Below are 18,030 nucleotides of genomic sequence, written 5' to 3'. Positions count from 1 at the left end.
CGCAGTCACAGCAGGGGGCTCGCACTCATGGTGGGGAGCTAACACTTGTGACAGAGGCCCGCATGGCAAGGGGCTTGCACTCGTGGTTGGGGGTTCACACTTGTGGCAGAGGCTCTGCAGTCATGGCAGGGGGCTCGCACTCATGGCAAGGGGCTTGCACTCGTGGTGGAGGCCACGCAGTCGTGGCAGGGGGCTCGCACTCGTGTTGGAGGCCTGCAGTCATGGCATGGGGCTCGCCCTCATGGTTGAGGTCCCACAGTCATGGCAGGGGGCTCGCACTCGTGGCTCACACTCATGGTGGGGGGCTCGCACTTGTGGCAGAGGGCCAGCAGTCATCACTCATGGTGGTACCTTCGCATGGCAGTTTCCCATTGAGGAGGTCTCACCACAAGCGTAGCCCCCCCGCTACGACTGCGCTCCGCCAGGAGTGCAGAGGCCGTTTGTAAATCGGGCCCTAGATGTCAAGAGCAAAACAATGGGGGTACGTGGAAAAAGGTTGGCTTCTCTTACAATTACAATCAGGTTCCTACCATCAGTACATGGAAATACACTGGATAATTCCAGAAACTGCGCCGGTACACAATCAGTGTGAAGTTTTTAATTTATATAGGTTTTAACTCTATCGATTTGGTTAATATGCAAGGCAGAGATTTGCACAGCCAAACATCTGTCCGACCAGTCTGTCAACACCACAGAAGCTACTTCTTGACTCTGCATAGCGCTGGATAAGGGCTGTGACTCTGCATAGTGCTAGCTGGAGGCTGTGGCTCTGCATAGCCCTAGCTTGTAGCTATGGCTCTGCATAACCCTAGCTGGAGGCTGTGGCTTTGCACAGCGCTAGCTGGAGGCTGTTGCTCTGCATAATGCTAGCCAGAGGCTGTAGCTATGCATAGCCCTAGCGGGAAGCTGTTGCTCTGCATAGCCCTAGCAGGAGGCTGTGGCTCTGCATAGCGTTAGGTGAAGGCTGTGGCTCTGCATAGCGCTAGCCAATGCTGTGTCTCTACATAGTGCTAGCCAAAGGCTTTGGCTTTGCATAGCGCTAGCCGGAGGCTGTGGCTCTGCATATCCCTAGATGGAGGCTGTGGCTCTTCATAGCCCTCGCCGCAGGCTGTGGCTCTGCATACCGCTAGCTGAAGGCTGTGGCTCTGCATAGCCCTTGCAGGAGGCTGTAACTCTGCATAGCCCTACCGGGAGGCTGTGACTCTGCATAACACAAGCTGTGGCTCTGCATAGGGCTAGCCCAGGCTGTATCTCTGCATTGCATTGTCGCTCTGCCTAGTGCTAGCTGGAGGGTGTTGCTCTGCATAATGCTAGCCGGATGCTCTGGCTCTGCATAGCCCTAGCCGGAGGCTTAGCTCTGCATAGCCATAGACGCAAGCTGTGGCCCTGCATACCCCTAGCCAGAGATTGTTGCTCTGCATAGCCCCACCCGAAGACTGTGGTTCTGCATAGCCCTAGCTGGAGGCTGTGGCTCTGCATAGCCCTAGCCGGAGCCTGTGACCTCTGCGTAGCCATAGGTGGAGGCTGTGGTTCTGCATAGCCCAGCTGGAGGCTGTGGTTCTACATAGCCCTAGCCGGAGGCTGTGACTCTGTATTGCGCTAGCCGCAGGATGTATTTTATCATAGGTCTAGCTGGAGGCTGTGGCTCTGCATAGACCTAGCTGGAAGCTGTGGCTCTGCATAGCCCTAGATGGAGGCTGTAGCTCTGCATAGCAACAGTCGTAAGCTGTGTTTCTGCATAGCGCTAGCTGGAGGCTGTGGCTCTGGAATCTATGACAAAATATCGAACACAAAAATATCTACATGCAAAAATATTGCAACAAAAATATCGATTACAATAATATCGATATCCTATTCCTAACAAGGTAAGTACAAAAATATCGAAAAAATAATATAGATGTCAAAAATATCGTTTTTTGAAAAATATCGTTTTTTTAATTAAAATAAAAATGTAATATTAATAAAATAATACTTATAAATATAATAAACATAGTTAAAAATATATTATAATATTTAAAAATAATAAATTATGTAATAAAAACAAATAATAATAAAGATATAATACATAGTATATACTTCATTAATAATAAACTCTAAAAAATATTTTAATAACTTATAAATAAATTAAAATATAATAAATTACAAATAAATGTATAAACATAAAATATTAATATAAATAACTATTAATAAAAATGTACAACAAATTAAAAAAAGTAAGTAAATGTTGGATAGCGTATGGGTAAAAATTACTATTCCCACTCCAAAGAGTGCAACAGTAGGGAAAGTGTTGGATAGCGTAGGGGTAACAATTACTATTCCCACTCCAGAGAGTGCAACAGTAGGGAAAGTGTTGGATAGCGTAGGGGTAACAATTACTATTCCCACTCCAGAGAGTGCAACAGTAGGGAAAGTGTTGGATAGCATAGTGGTAACGATTACTATTCCAACTCCAGATAGTGCAACAGTAGGGAAAGTGTTGGATAGCGTAGGGGTAACAATAACTATTCCAACTCCAGAGAGTGCAACAGTAGGGAAAGTGTTGGATAGCGTAGGGGTAACAATTACTATTCCCACTCCAGAGAGTGCAACAGTAGGGAAAGTGTTGGATAGGGTAGTGGTAACAATTACTATTCCAACTCCAGAGAGTGCAGCAGTAGGGAAAGTGTTGGATAGCGTAGAGGTAACAATTACTATTCCCACTCCAGAGAGGGCAACAGTAGGGAAAGTGTTGGATAGCGTAGGGGTAACAATTACTATTACCACTCCAGAGAGTGCAACAGTAGGGAAAGTGTTGGATAGCGTAGGGGTAACAATTACTATTCCAACTCCAGAAAGTGCAACAGTAGGAAAAGTGTTGGATAGCGTAGGGGTACAAATTACTATTCCAACTCCAGAGAGTGCAACAGTAGGGAAAGTGTTGGATAGCGTAGGGGTAAAAATTACTATTCCCACTCCAAAGAGTGCAACAGTAGGGAAAGTGTTGGATAGCGTAGAGGTAAAAATAACATACTTATAAATAAAAAACTATTTTTAATTAATAAAAAACGTAACTATTAAATAAATATAAACAATTTACAAATACCAATACATACTTATTAAAAACATGATTAGCAATAAATATTTAACTAAAATATTATTAAATAATACCATTTAATAATGTTTAATTACCAATTAATAATTAATAAACATTTATCTAATTACCAAAATAATTAATTGAAAAACATTATTACTTAATTGCATTTAAATTACTTCCCACCCTATTCTCCTATAAACCCACAACCCACTACAGAACATAATTATCAATTAATCAATTAATAAAACGTAATTACCAACTAATTAGAATTAATTACCAATTAATTAAAATTAATTTATATTTCCTAATAATTAATAATTAATTTTGTATAATTTAAATACTACCCACCCTATTCCCCTATAAACCCACAACCCGCTACAGAACATAATTATCAATTAATCAATTAATACAATTTAATTACCAATTAATTAAAATTAATTACAAATTAATTCCAATCTATTTATAAGTCCTACTAATTAATAATTAATTTAGTATAATTAAATTACTTCCCACCCTATTCCCCTATAAACCCACAACCCGCTACAGAACATAATTATCAATTAATAAAAATTAATTACCAATTAATTTAAATTAATTACAAATTAATTCAAATTAATTTATAATTCCTATTAATTAATAATTAATATAATATAATTAAATTACTTCCCACCCTACTCCCCTATAAACCCACAACCCGCTACAGTACTAAAATACATAAAATATTTAAATTATATTAAAATACATTAAAAACATAATAAACACATAATAATATACAAAAAATAATATAAAAATCGATATTAGTAACATCGAAATTATTAACATCGATATTACTAACATCGATATTTAAAACTGATATTAATAATTTCGATATTATTATCTATCGATATTACTTACCTTCTATATTATGTCCCTTTGATATTTAAACATCGATATTATTGTATATCGATATTTAAATTTTGATATTTTGTCTGCATACCGTGGCTCTGCATAGCCCTAGCCATAGGATGTGACCCTGCAAAGCCCTAGCCGGAGGTTGTGGCTTTGCATAGTGCTAGCCGGAGGCTGTGGCTCTGCATAGCGCCAGCCGGAGGCCGTGGCTCTGCATAGCCCTAACCGGAAGCCGTGGCCCTGCATAGCCCTAGCCTGAGGCCGTGGCTCTGCATAGCTCTAGCCGGAGGCCGTGGCCCTGCATATCCCTAGCCGGAGGCCGTGGCTCTGCATAGCCCTAGCCGGAGGCCGTGGCTCTGCATAGCCCTAGCCGGAGGCCGCGGCTCTGCATGGCCCTAGCCGGAGGCCGTGGCTCTGCATAGCCCTAGCCGGAGGCCGTGGCTCTGCATAGCACTAGCCGGAGGCTGTGGCCCTACACAGCCCTAGCCGGAGGTCGTGGCCCTGCATTGCCCTAGCTGGAGGCCTGTGGCTCTGCATAACCCTAGCCAGAGGCTGTGGCCCTGCATAGCCCGAGCTGGAGGCTGTGGCTCTGCATAGCCCTAGCCGGAGGCCCTGGCTCTGTAGAGCCGTAGCTGGAGGCCGTGACTGTGCATAGCCCTAGCCAGGGGCTGTGGCTCTGCATAGCCCTAGCCGGAGGCCATGGATCTGCATAGCCCTAACCGGAGGCCGTGGCCCTGCATAGCCCTAGCTGGAGGCCGTGGCTCTGCATAACCCTAGCCAGAGGCCATGGCCCTGCATAGCCCGAGCTGGAGGCTGTGGCCCTGCATAGCCCTAGCCGGAGGCCGTGGCTCTGCATAGCCCTAGCCGGAGGCCGTGGCTCTGGAGAGCCGTAGCTGGAGGCCGTGACTGTGCATAGCCCTAGCCGGGGGCTGCGGCTCTGCATAGCCCTAGCCGGAGGCCGTGGCCCTGCATAGCCCTATCCGGAGGCCGTGGCTCTGCATAGCCCTAGCCAGAGGCCGTGGCTCTGGAGAGCCGTAGCTGGAGGCCGTGACTGTGCATAGCCCTAGCCGGAGGCCGTGGATCTGCATAGCCCTAGCCGGAGGACGTGGCTCTGGAGAGCCGTAGCTGGAGGCCGTGGCCCTGCATTGCCCTAGCTGGAGGCCATGGCTCTGCATAGCCCTAGCTGGAGGCCGTGGCTCTGCATAGCCCTAGCCGGAGGCCGTGGCCCTGCATAGCCCTAGCTGGAGGCCGTGGCTCTGCATAGCTCTAGCTGGAGGCCGTGGCTCTGCATATCCCTAGCCGGAGGCCGTGGTTCTGGAGAGCCGTAGCTGGAGGCCGTGGCTCTGCATAGCCCGAGCCGGAGGCCGTGGCCCTGCATAGACCTAGCTGGAGGCCGTGGCTCTGCATAGCCCTAGCTGGAGGCCGTGGCTCTGCATAGCCCTAACCGGAGGCCGAGGCCCTGCATAGCCCTAGCTGGAGGCCGTGGCTCTGCATAGCCCTAACTGGAGGCCGTGGCTCTGGAGAGCCGTAGCTGGAGGCCGTGACTGTGCATAGCCCTAGCCGGGGGCTGTGGCTCTGCATAGCCCTAGCCGTAGGCCGTGGCCCTGCATAGCCCTATCCGGAGGCCGTGGCTCTGCATAGCCCTAGCTGGAGGCCATGGCTCTGCATAGCCCTAGCTGGAGGCCGTGGCTCTGCATAGCCCTAACCGGAGGCGGTGGCCCTGCATAGCCCTAGCTGGAGGCCGTGGCTCTGCATAGCCCTAGCTGGAGGCCGTGGCTCTGCATATCCCTAGCTGGAGGCCGTGGTTCTGGAGAGCCGTAGCTGGAGGCCGTGGCTCTGCATAGCCCTAGCTGGAGGCCGTGGCCCTGCATAGCCCTAGCTGGAGGCCGTGGCTCTGCATAGCCCTAGCTGGAGGCCGTGGATCTGCATAGCCCTAACCGGAGGCCGAGGCCATGCATAGCCCTAGCTGGAGGCCGTGGCTCTGCATATCCCTAGCCGGAGGCCGTGGTTCTGGAGAGCCGTAGCTGGAGGCCGTGGCTCTGCATAGCCCGAGCCAGAGGCCATGGCCCTGCATAGCCCTAGCTGGAGGCCGTGGCCCTGCATAGCCCTAGCTGGAGGCCGTGGCTCTGCATAGCCCGAGCCGGAGGCCGTGGCTCTGCATAGCCCGAGCCGGAGGCCGTGGCTCTGCATAGATCTAGCTGGAGGCTGTGGCTCTGCATATCCCTGGCCGGAGGCCGTGGCTCTGCATATCCCTGGCCGGAGGCCGTGGCCCTGCATAGCCATAGCTGGAGGCCATGGCTCTGCATATCCCTAGCCGGAGGCTGTGGTTCTGGAGAGCCGTAGCTGGAAGCCGTGGCTCTGCATAGCCCGAGCCAGAGGCCGTGGCCCTGCATAGCCCTAGCTGGAGGCCGTGTCCCTGCATAGCCCTAGCTGGAGGCCGTGGCTCTGCATAGCCCAAGCCGGAGGCCGTGGCTCTGCATAGCCCGAGCCAGAGGCCGTGGCTCTGCATAGCTCTAGCTGGAGGCTGTGGCTCTGCATATCCCTAGCCGGAGGCCGTGGCCCGGCATAGCCCTAGCTGGAGGCCGTGGCTCTGCATAGCCCGAGCCGGAGGCCGTGGATCTGCATAGCCCTAGCCGGAGGCCGTGGCTCTGGAGAGCCGTAGCTGGAGGCCGTGGCTCTGCATAGTCCGAGCCGGAGTCCGTGGCCCTGCGTAGCCCTAGCTGGAGGCCGTGGCTCTGCATAGCCCTAGCCGGAGGCCGTGGCTCTGCATAGCCCTAGCTGGAGGCCGTGGCTCTGCATAGCCCTAACCGGAGGCCGTGGCCCTGCATAGCCCCAGCTGGAGGCCGTGGCTCTGCATATCCCTAGCTGGAGGCCGTGGCTCTGCATATCCCTAGCTGGAGGCCGTGGCTCTGCATAGCCCGAGCCAGAGGCCGTGGCCCTGCATAGCCCTAGCTGGAGGCCGTGGCCCTGCATAGCCCTAGCTGGAGGCCGTGGCTCTGGATAGCCCGAGCCGGAGGCCGTGGCTCTGCATAGCCCGAGCCGGAGGCCGTGGCTCTGCATAACCCGAGCCGGAGGCCGTGGCTCTGCATAGCTCTAGCTGGAGGCTGTGGCTCTGCATATCCCTAGCCGGAGGCCGTGGCCCTGCATAGCCCGAGCCGGAGGCCATGGCTCTGCATAGCTCGAGCCGGAGGCCGTGGCTCTGCATAGCTCTAGCTGGAGGCTGTGGCTCTGCATATCCCTAGCCGGAGGCCGTGGCCCTGCATAGCTCTAGCTGGAGGCTGTGGCTCTGCATATCCCTAGCGGGAGGCCGTGGCCCTGCATAGCCCTAGCTGGAGGCCATGGCTCTGCATATCCCTAGCCGGAGGCCGTGGTTCTGGAGAGCCGTAGCTGGAGGCCGTGGCTCTGCATAGCCCGAGCCAGAGGCCGTGGCCCTGCATAGCCTTAGCTGGAGGCCGTGGCCCTGCATAGCCCGAGCCGGAGGCCGTGACTCTGCATAGCCCGAGCCGGAGGCCGTGGCTCTGCATAGCTCTAGCTGGAGGCTGTGTCTCTCCATAGCTCTAGCCGGAGGCCGTGGCCCTGCATAGCTCTAGCTGGAGGCTGTGGCTCTGCATATCCCTAGCCGGAGGCCGTGGCCCTGCATAGCCCTAGCTGGAGGCCATGGCTCTGCATATCCCTAGCCTGAGGCCGTGGTTCTGGAGAGCCGTAGCTGGAGGCCGTGACTCTGCATAGCCCGAGCCAGAGGCCGTTGCCCTGCATAGCCCGAGCCGGAGGCCGTGACTCTGCATAGCCCGAGCCGGAGGCCGTGACTCTGCATAGCCCGAGCCGGAGGCCGTGGCTCTGCATAGCTCTAGCTGGAGGCTGTGGATCTGCATAGCTCTAGCTGGAGGCTGTGTCTCTGCATAACTCTAGCCAGAGGCCGTGACTCTGCATAGCCCGAGCCGGAGGCCGTGGCTCTGCAGAGCTCTAGCTGGAGGCCGTGACTCTGCATAGCCCGAGACGGAGGCCGTGGCTCTGCAGAGCCGTAGCTGGAGGCCGTGACTCTGCATAACTCTAGCTGGAGGCTGCCCGCTTGATGCAGAAGCATCTCTTCGGCATGATGTCCCCACAACCACCCCCTCTATGCACCCTGGTGACTGGCACAGGGGTGTAGAATCCTCCATCTACTCTTTCTTGGGCGATGGGGATCGAGGGTTGAAATTGCACAATTATCCTCAGAATGTTCTGCCTTCACAGTGAGGTGGAATTTAGTCACGGACCAGATGTGAAGAAGGACATCAGGACGGATAAAAGAGGGTCTGATGAGCAGAGAGAGTGGGAGACAGAAAGAGAAGGGAAAACACGAAGGACCAGCAGCCACATGTATGGCCTTTCAGAGCCGACCCATGAGCACTCCGTGCAACAGGAAGGCTTCAATGCAGAATCTGGAACAGAATAGACCAAAGATGCGCCCATCACAGTGGACATCACAGGGGGAGACTGGTGAGCTACCGGCGCCCACTTGTGGTGCTTGTTGTGACCCCCCCACCCACCTCCGATGCCGTTGTGACCCTTCCATACCCACTTCTGATGCCGGTTGTGACCCCCCACCCACTTCTGATGCCTGTTGTGACCCCCCCACCCACTTCTGATGCCTGTTGTGACCCCCCCACCCACCTCCAATGCCGTTGTGACCCTTCCATACCCACTTCTGAAGCCTGTTGTGACCCCCCCACCCACCTCCGATGCCGTTGTGACCCTTCCATACCCACTTCTGATGCCGGTTGTGACCCCCCACCCACTTCTGATGCCTGTTGTGACCCCCCACCCACTTCTGATGCCTGTTGTGACCCCCCCACCCACTTCTGATGCCTGTTGTGACCCCCTACCCACTTCTGATGCCTGTTGTGACCCCCCACCCACTTCTGATGCCTGTTGTGACCCTCCCCCACCCACCTCCGATGCCGTTGTGACCCTTCCATACCCACTTCTGATGCCGGTTGTGACCCCCCACCCACTTCTGATGCCTGTTGTGACCCCCTACCCACTTCTGATACCTGTTGTGACCCTCCCCCACCCACTTCTGATGCCTGTTGTGACCCTCCCACACCCACCTCCGATGCCGTTGTGACCCTTCCATACCCACTTCTGAAGCCTGTTGTGACCCCCTACCCACAACTGATGCCTGTTGTGACCCCCCACCCACCACTGATGCCTGCTGTGACCCCCCACCCACTTCTGATGCCTGTTGTGACCCCCCACCCACCACTGATGCCTGCTGTGACCCCCACCCACCTCCGATGCCGTTGTGACCCTTCCATACCCACTTCTGATGCCGGTTGTGACCCCCCACCCACTTCTGATGCCTGTTGTGACCCCCCCACCCACTTCTGATGCCTGTTGTGACCCCCCCACCCACTTCTGAGGCCTGTTGTGACCCCCTACCCACTTCTGATGCCTGTTGTGACCCCCTACCCACTTCTGATGCCTGTTGTGACCCCCCACCCACTTCTGATGCCTGTTGTGACCCTCCCCCACCCACCTCCGATGCCGTTGTGACCCTTCCATACCCACTTCTGATGCCGGTTGTGACCCCCCACCCACTTCTGATGCCTGTTGTGACCCCCTACCCACTTCTGATACCTGTTGTGACCCTCCCCCACCCACTTCTGATGCCTGTTGTGACCCTCCCACACCCACCTCCGATGCCGTTGTGACCCTTCCATACCCACTTCTGAAGCCTGTTGTGACCCCCTACCCACAACTGATGCCTGTTGTGACCCCCCACCCACCACTGATGCCTGCTGTGACCCCCCACCCACTTCTGATGCCTGTTGTGACCCCCCACCCACCACTGATGCCTGCTGTGACCCCCACCCACTTCTGATGCCTGTTGTGACCCTCCCACACCCATCTCCGATGCCTGTTGTGACACTTCCATACCCACTTCTGATGCCTGTTGTGACCCCCCACCCATTTATGATGCCTGTTGTGACCCCTCACCCACTTCTGATGCCTGTTGGGACCCCTCACCCACTTCTGATGCCTGTTGGGACCCCCACCCACTTCTGATGCCTGTTGGGACCCCCACCCACTTCTGATGCCTGCTGTGACCCTTCCACACCCACCTCTGATGCCTGTTGTGACCCCCCTGCGCCCACCTCTGATGCCTGTTGAGACCCCCTAAAAGTGCCCTCCCCAGAATTGCCACTTGTTCAGCCCGCCTTTCACCTGACGCTGAAAAACAGTGTTTTTTTCGGCCAATTCAGCTTTTCAATTGGTCAAAAAAAGGAATGTGGGGTTGAAGATTTTCTATATTGCACTCAATTGGTTTTGGGTACACATCATTCAAAATGAGTGTAATCAAACTTGTGTTATTAGACCCTTTAACAGTCTACCACGCCGCCTAGCTCCTAGAAGCATCAGCAGGTGACCTCACAAGCCACGAGTATTAGATTTTACTCTCATTGTGGGGTTTTTCTTGGCGCTCTCCCACCCTCTGTAGATTCAGAAATAGTGTTTTGTGTTTACAGTCTGGTACATTTCAAGTTTATGGAACGAGTTTGAGAGCAGTTTTCACAGAGGTGAGAAGGTTTTTCCCAAAGCCTTCAGTGCCAGGCCTCAAGCTGCTTTTACTGCGCATGTGTTGCCTCTAGTAATGCAAGGAAACCTTCCTTACCCAGTGCTGATATGTAATTACCCCCAGTATGGAAGCCATTGTGAGTCAATATGCTAACCATTATTTTGATGCTGAGCTGGCAAAGAAAATAATAAGTGCATTTTCGTGTCACTCACTGGCCTTCAAAAGAAAGAATTGGGGAGCTGTGCTGATGGCAACGGAGAGGGATTTCAGAGCAGTTCACAGGAGCACGTGACCTGCCAAGGGAGCGCCTTCGGTGCTATTCACTGCTTCAAAAGAACCAGGGTATTTTGTGCATCCGAAAGCAGTTTGCCTCTGACACACTTAATAATGCTTATTTTCATGCATTTCCAAATACCTGCTGAAAGCTGATAGAGCCTATGTCTCGCTATAGTGACAGGTAAAGTAAACTTTAACCCCTTGGCTGCGGGGCACATTCCCCTGCTGTGCTGGGGGAGGGGGGAAGCGCACAGCGCCCCGGTGCTCATGACGAGCTGAGCGCGTCACGACCACGCCCGTTTAATGGAACGCTCAGCACAGCAGGGGAATTAGCCCCGCGTGTGAGCGTTCCACGGCTCATGACGAGCTGAGCTCGTCATGAGCACACGGGAACCGTTGCTGTGGCTCATGACGAGCATGGGAGGGGTTAATAAAATTCTAGTCCATTGTAATGCCCTGGTTACTTACTGGTAATCTTCATTACTCCGAGTCCTAGTCTTCCTCGCCACAGTAATACCCAATGAGCATTCTGCTCCCACAGACACTCCAAGCAAAACTTAACATACAAGCCTCCCTGTTAGGACCCGGAGCTCTTAGGGCATGTGCTGAGTGTGTTGTAGGGTATATTTTGCCTGACAGGGACTACAAGTCCCAGAATGCCTTGGGGCGCCTTGCAGCAGACTACGATTCTCATGCACCAATCAAAGGCCGACTGGGAGGTTCTTATGTCTCCTTTCCCCTATCGGCGGTGCTTGGTTTTCAATTGGATTCCTGCCCGAGACCCGACCCTTGGATCTTCCGTTACTGACCTTGTTCCGTTGTACTGGATCGTGTCTTTTTCCTCGTCCCAAACCGCTGACGCGCGCTCCGCCGCGTCGGCTCTGGCAGTCTGTTCCTCGAGACTCTCCACGCGGCTTAGTGCAAATCTACCCTGCCGCCGTGATCTCTGGATAGTTTTTGTTCTTCGTTCCTACCGGCTGCTGGGAGAACCTGGAAGCAGCGTTCCTCGACTTCACCCTGCGAGTCCCCGCTGGGACCCTGTTCACTCATCCCTGAGAACTAGAGAGCCGCGAAGGTTTCCCCGGCGTGTCAGTTATCTGACAGGACAATTGCCAAGGGTTTTGTTTTTTCCCGTTTGTTTGTATTTTGAAAGACGCCGAGTGTTAGCGTCCTGCAGCTATTTTGTGGGCAAAGAAGCCCGAGAAACAACTCCTCTGGAGAGAACTTTATTTGTTTTTCCTTCAAGGATTCTGTGAGGAGTATCACATACCCTGGAGTACGTTTATGTCCTGACTCTTCCGTTTTGGAAAAAACTCGTGACTGTGTTAAACAACCTCATTGCTTCAGTGGATTCATTTTATATCCAAGAGAGACCTAAGTATCCACTCCCCTTTTTTGGTTCGTATGTTTTGTTTTACGTGGATACCTTTTGGGTGTCTTTCACATGTTGGTCAGGTAAGAGCCCTGCAGCACACTCAATACAGAAAGCTGATGCATGTAGTTTATTGTTGAATACTAAGTCGTGTATTGTTTGCTTGTGTTCTTCTCTCCCCTGCAGGCTGCTGATTCTTTTTGTGTACTACATCCGAGTACCCTGTCTTCATACTAGGAGACCTAAGGGTTTTAGGTCTCTCTCTTTTCTGGCGTCACCTCCCTTCCTGTGTGTGATCATTAACCGCAGGGAGTGTTGTGTCGTGGGAACAGAGTGGGACACTGTCTACACTTCTGAGGAGTCGGTTTCTGCCCGGAATCTGGTGACGTCCGACACTCCCTATGCCTCCAATATGGCACCAGTGGCTACAACCAATCAGATAAAAGTATACATCATCCAGAGCATGACCTGTAAACAAAGCGGTAGACATGAAGCCACAGCACAGGGCCAGGAGGGAAGGGAAACTATACTGTGGTGAGGAAGACTAGGACTTGGAGTAATGAAGATTACCAGTAAGTAACCGGGGCATTACTTCCTCGTCCGTCTTCCTCGCAACAGTAATAACGAATGAGCAGATACCAAAGCAATATCAGCTTCATGGATAGGAAACACAGCCCACACAAGGAAAGGCAGTACAAAAAAAACTTTATTGACAACAATGGAGAGAGACATACATTGCAAGAAACCACAGATCGAAGGGGCAAAGCCAATAGAAGCACCACTCCCAACCTCAAGCCGGTAATGAGACATGGAGGTAAGAGGAGAAGAGCTAGTGGCTGCCCTGCAAATATCCTCCATGGAAACACCCTTAAAGGCGGCCCAAGAAACAGCAACAGATCTAGTAGAATGCCCCAGAATAGGATGAGAGGGAACCACAGACTGGACACCATACACTAATAGAATAGCCTCCTTAATCCACCTACTTAGAGTGGAAAGAGACTTCTTCAGGCCCTGCCGAGCCAGACCAAAAGTGACGAACACATTGTGCCCCTTACAAAAGGAAGCTGTGCGAGACAAATAAATCACTAAAGCACGCTTAATATCCAAAAGGTTAAACTGAGACTCCTCCTCCGAAGGAACAGGAAAGAAAACAGGGAGTACCACCTTCGCAGAACGATGAAAGAAAGAGTCCACCTTAGGCACAAAAGTAGGATGAACACGGAAGACCACCCTATCCTCCAAAATCCACAAACAAGGAGCAGACCGCAGGAAAGCTCCCAACTCACCAACACGTCTGGAAGAGGCAATAGCCACCAAAAACACCACCTTTAGTATCAAAAATGTCAAGTCCACCGAGCCCATGGGCTCAAAGGGAACCCCTTGTAAAGCCGCCAACACCAACGGAAGGTCCCAGGGCGTTGAAAGACCAGAGACTTGAAAAGACGAGCCACCAAGGGCTCCACATATACAAAAGGGAGACCATGAAAAGCTCTAATGGCTGCCCACTGAGCACGGAGGGTAAGAAGGGCTAAGCCCAAATCAAAACGTTCCTTCAAAAAACCCAGGACCCGAGCAGGTTCCAAACTCTCAACAGGCCAACCATGGCACAGACACCAACTAGCAAAGTTGTCCCAATGCTTAGTGTAAGACTTCAAAGTTGAGGGTCTCCTGGACTGCTGGATATGACCTGAAGCCTCCACAGACAACCACTCTGGATCAGGGAACACCGTTCAGAGCCAAGCCTGCAGACCCATGGACCAGAACACTGGAAGAGGAACCAGAGGGCCCATTAAGGGATACGGCGGAAAGGCAACGTCCAACCTGGATGCACCGCCAACAACAGAGGAAACCATGGGGCATTTGCCAAAATGTATAAAATCACTGCGTATATACTATGAATCACTCAGGTACTGCATACAAGTCTCTGTTATATAAACTCTTTTGGCTTTTGATGTAATTCAATTAAGAAAATGTGTTTTACCAAGGCCCATATTCATGCCCTTCACTGTGAGGTATTGAGGCTCCATAATTCTTTCTATTCCTTCATGGGTTTCATTTAAGCCTTACTTTGCCAAATATCCGATCTTTTCTATATATATTATTCTAGTGATATGCTACACTTATCAAATATCATAACTGCTGATCTAACAAGTTCTGTCACAGTTATAGTCTCTTTAGCGGCTTAGTATATATACAGGACACATACCATCTTCTCCATTTATTGAGCGACACAACAGGGAATAAATCGATGGTTTCACGCTGAATAGTTTTATTACTATTGTGTTATCTGTCATAAAAAACAAATTTCAGTTTTTATTTTAGTTCGTAAACATATGTCGCGTAGTTAGAGGTTTTTGCGGTAACAAATCGTGAATACAAGCTCACCCTTACTTAGGATATATTTCCTTGCTCTTTAGTGTCGGGGCACTACTGAGTCTTTCCTCGGTTATAGAGTCTATTTTGCTTCTACTGGAGCGTCACGCTAGTATATCCGCTCCGTGCTTTACCTTCCACTGCAGCATCTTCTACCTCTCCCCCTCCTAGAGTCATTAATGAGAATCACCTGTGTGAAACAATTTAGACCTTTCTCATTGGCTGTCCCGGAGGACGGGTTTGAACTTAAGACATTGTCATACGCCCAAAACATTTCAGACGGTTAAGCCTACCAGTAGACACACTTACTGCGACGTTCCGCATCAGAACATCCTTTACATTCTCAGGTAAATCGCTAATCATGATAGTTGTTCCCTGTACGAATCCCCACTAGACGTAATTTCAATAGTATGGTTATATCGATAATTAGTCAAATCGTTATATTTACTTTAGGAGTTTTCCGCCGTGATCCCCTAGGCTGAAATTACCATTGCACATCATGTTTTCTCCGGCTGAAAACTACGGAGAGACTACGTAGTGCTTCATTATTCTTTTCAAACTCTACTTCATTCAGGTAAACGTATAGATCGGAGATGGCTACGGACCATAAATAATATAGTTACATAATCTTATGGTTGTTCTTATCTGTCTATCTATAGAACAAGAAATCGAGCCTATCGAAATCAAGAAGAATCTTAGAATTATCGTTCTACAGTATTCTCTACAAATATAGGTAAAGCTTCATCATGCAACAAAAAATCACCTAGCGAGTGGTTATGTCGAATTCTTCCAACATAATTTTTATTCTCTTTATCATATATATATTTTTTCATCTATACAGTGTAACCGGCCGGATACAGTGTCTGGTTCCGAATCATAATTAACTAAGACGTCTATGTCCATCCGCTATCTATTGAATGTAAGTAGTCGCTGTCTGCTCTGCTGTTATTGTAGTTTCAGTGTCACTCAGTACTCTTCTAGCGATCTTTCTTCTATGCAATAGAAAATCGCCTAGCAAGTTGTTATGTCGATCTCTTCCGACTAAATTTGAATTCGCTTCATCATATATATATATATATATATATATATATTTTCATCTATACAGTGTAATCAGCCGGCTACAGTGTCTGGTTCCAAACCATATGTAATTAAGACGTCTATGTCCATCCGCTATCTATTGAATGTAAGTAGTCGCTGTCTATTCTGTTGTTATTATGGCGATAGTGTCACCCAGTACTCTTCTAGCGACCTTTTTCCTATGCAATAGAAATCATTCTCACAACATGTCCAGGTCTGTAGTTCGAGTGTTTCCCGATAATCTGTTAGCATAAATTAGTATAAACTAGAGATTATTTCACTGGGTACAAGTCAGTACCTGATGTCGTAATGTGGTCAAAGGATCTGGATAAATGCATTATGATCGACAAAGTTTCCATCTTTCTCATACGTTATAGAAATATCGTCTATTTTACAACAAACAAGGCTATATAAATTTTATGCTTGCTACTTTTTTTGCAGTCGTTACATCTTTAGGAAGGATAAATTGAAGCCACAATACATCTTCTATTTTCATCACCAATGGGCCTTGGTTGGTAAGAATATGCGCCTCCTTGTATATGTAAATATATAAGTATAAATATTCTACTAATTAAGTATGTTATAGTTGTCATCCAACTGATATGCATGTGTCAGTCAGCAGAGATTCAAAAGGGTAGAATAATTGCAATAACTTGTATACAAATGCAAATATGTACATATAATACTGTTTTCAGGATAAAACTGTATAGATTGCTCATTGATATGACCTTACTCATGCAGGTCTAATAGTTTTGTATGTATGTATATATGGTGACTTTTTAAAAGGTTATGGTTTCCATAAAGTGTAAGCACAAACTGTTTTACTTAATTTTCATGTTGTAAATACCTCTTGCTGTTATAATCATTGATATTCAAAGGAGACACCCACATAACAATTAATGTAATTATTATTGTATATTTTATAGTGCAATAGACGGCTACCTGATGAAGGCATGTATGCCGAAACGCGCGTTGTAGACATCTGCCGCACTGCCTGAATCAACGCACCGTCCATTTATTGGATTTGTATATATTGATTGTCAATATCTGCTAATATCTGTTATATATAAAAGATCGAATGTAAAAGAAAAATAATAAAACAAATGTGAAATTTTTATATCCAAAAATAAAGTAATAAATATATCACAATATCCCCCTCCAGTGTCAATATTGTACGAATAGGGTGTCCTTACTCCTAGCAAGATGGGTATTTATGTTGTTGATATTTAGGTAGATATCCTTGTTCTAGCTATAACTTTCTTTACCTCTGTTAAATTCCCTATGTTACAGCTAGCTATATTCATAGGGGTCCCTTGTTTTCCTTAATAGCCAACCCAGGACCACCAGAAGGACCAAAGCCCCCTCCCTCCTGATCTTCTGCAACACAGCCGGAATCAGGGGAACCAACGGAAAGGCATACAACAGGCCCCTCAGCCACAGGAAGGACATTGCATCCACCCTCTAACCTTCCGGACAAAGCATAATTATGCAGAAACAACTGTGCTTGGCATTGATCGGAGACACAAACAAGTCCACCACCAGACACCCAAACTTCCTCTGCAACTTCTGGAACATCACCTGGGTCAGAGACAAAGACCCCATGGAGGGAAAGCCCCTGCTCAAACAGTCTGCCACCACATTCTACCGGCAAGGGAGATAATCTTCCGACAGGGGTGCCAAATTTGATTCCGCCCAGGAACAAACAAGGTGACTGAGGCAACTGAGGGAACGAACCCTGAAACCCCCTGATGATTGATGTATAACATAACCACCTGGTTGTCAGTCTGGACCTGAACATGGTGACCCTCCAGCAAGGCAACGAACGCTAAGAGACCCAACTAAACCACCTTCAGGTCCCTGTAATTGGAGGAACAAGACATCAGAGCCTTTGTCCACTTGCCCTGCACCGAAGAATCATCCAGAGTAGCCCCCCAGCCCAACACACTGGCATCCGTAGTGGCCACTCGAGAGGGAACAATCAGAAATGGACGACCCCTGGATAGATGATCGTCGTTCATTTAAATCCTGACCACAGGGGCGCCAATGAGACAATATATGGTTCACCACAGAATACAAATGGAGACGAGTCCACGGGACCAGTAACAATGAGGTGGACATCAGACCCTAGACCCTCAACCAAAAGTCTCACAGGAGAGCACGTCCCCGACAACAGGGACCGAATCTCCGACATTAGAGTCAATTTCCGTGCAGGAGGCAGGAACGCCAACCCCAATTGAGTCCTGAAAAGAGCCCCAATGTACTTCAGATCCTGAGAAAGAAACAGGTAGGAGTTCCTCCGATTCACCAGAAATCTGTGACCCTCCAGGACCTGGCAAACCTCCTGGACATGGAGCTCCGCCTTAGAGAAAGAAGAAGCAGAAGTCAACAAATCATCCACGTAAGGAAATATCC

The 18,030-nt window shown here is 49.6% G+C and overlaps 1 long non-coding RNA gene across 3 annotated transcripts in view; it reads left to right on the top strand.

Moving 5' to 3' along the window:
* LOC144761966 (uncharacterized) overlaps positions 1-16,759 on the top strand; it is a 248,625-nt gene extending 231,866 nt beyond the window's left edge. For all 3 annotated transcript variants that reach the window (XR_013595984.1, XR_013595986.1, XR_013595985.1), the window contains 2 exons: positions 16,060-16,133; positions 16,545-16,759. This is a non-coding gene — a long non-coding RNA (uncharacterized LOC144761966). The remainder of the gene's footprint in view (positions 1-16,059; positions 16,134-16,544) is intronic.
* The last annotated feature ends 1,271 nt before the right edge of the window (positions 16,760-18,030 follow it).

The sequence above is a fragment of the Lissotriton helveticus genome, chromosome 6, assembly GCF_964261635.1.
Source record: "Lissotriton helveticus chromosome 6, aLisHel1.1, whole genome shotgun sequence".
NCBI lineage: Eukaryota > Metazoa > Chordata > Amphibia > Caudata > Salamandridae > Lissotriton > Lissotriton helveticus.
This window is presented reverse-complemented; position numbering and strand designations above follow the sequence as displayed.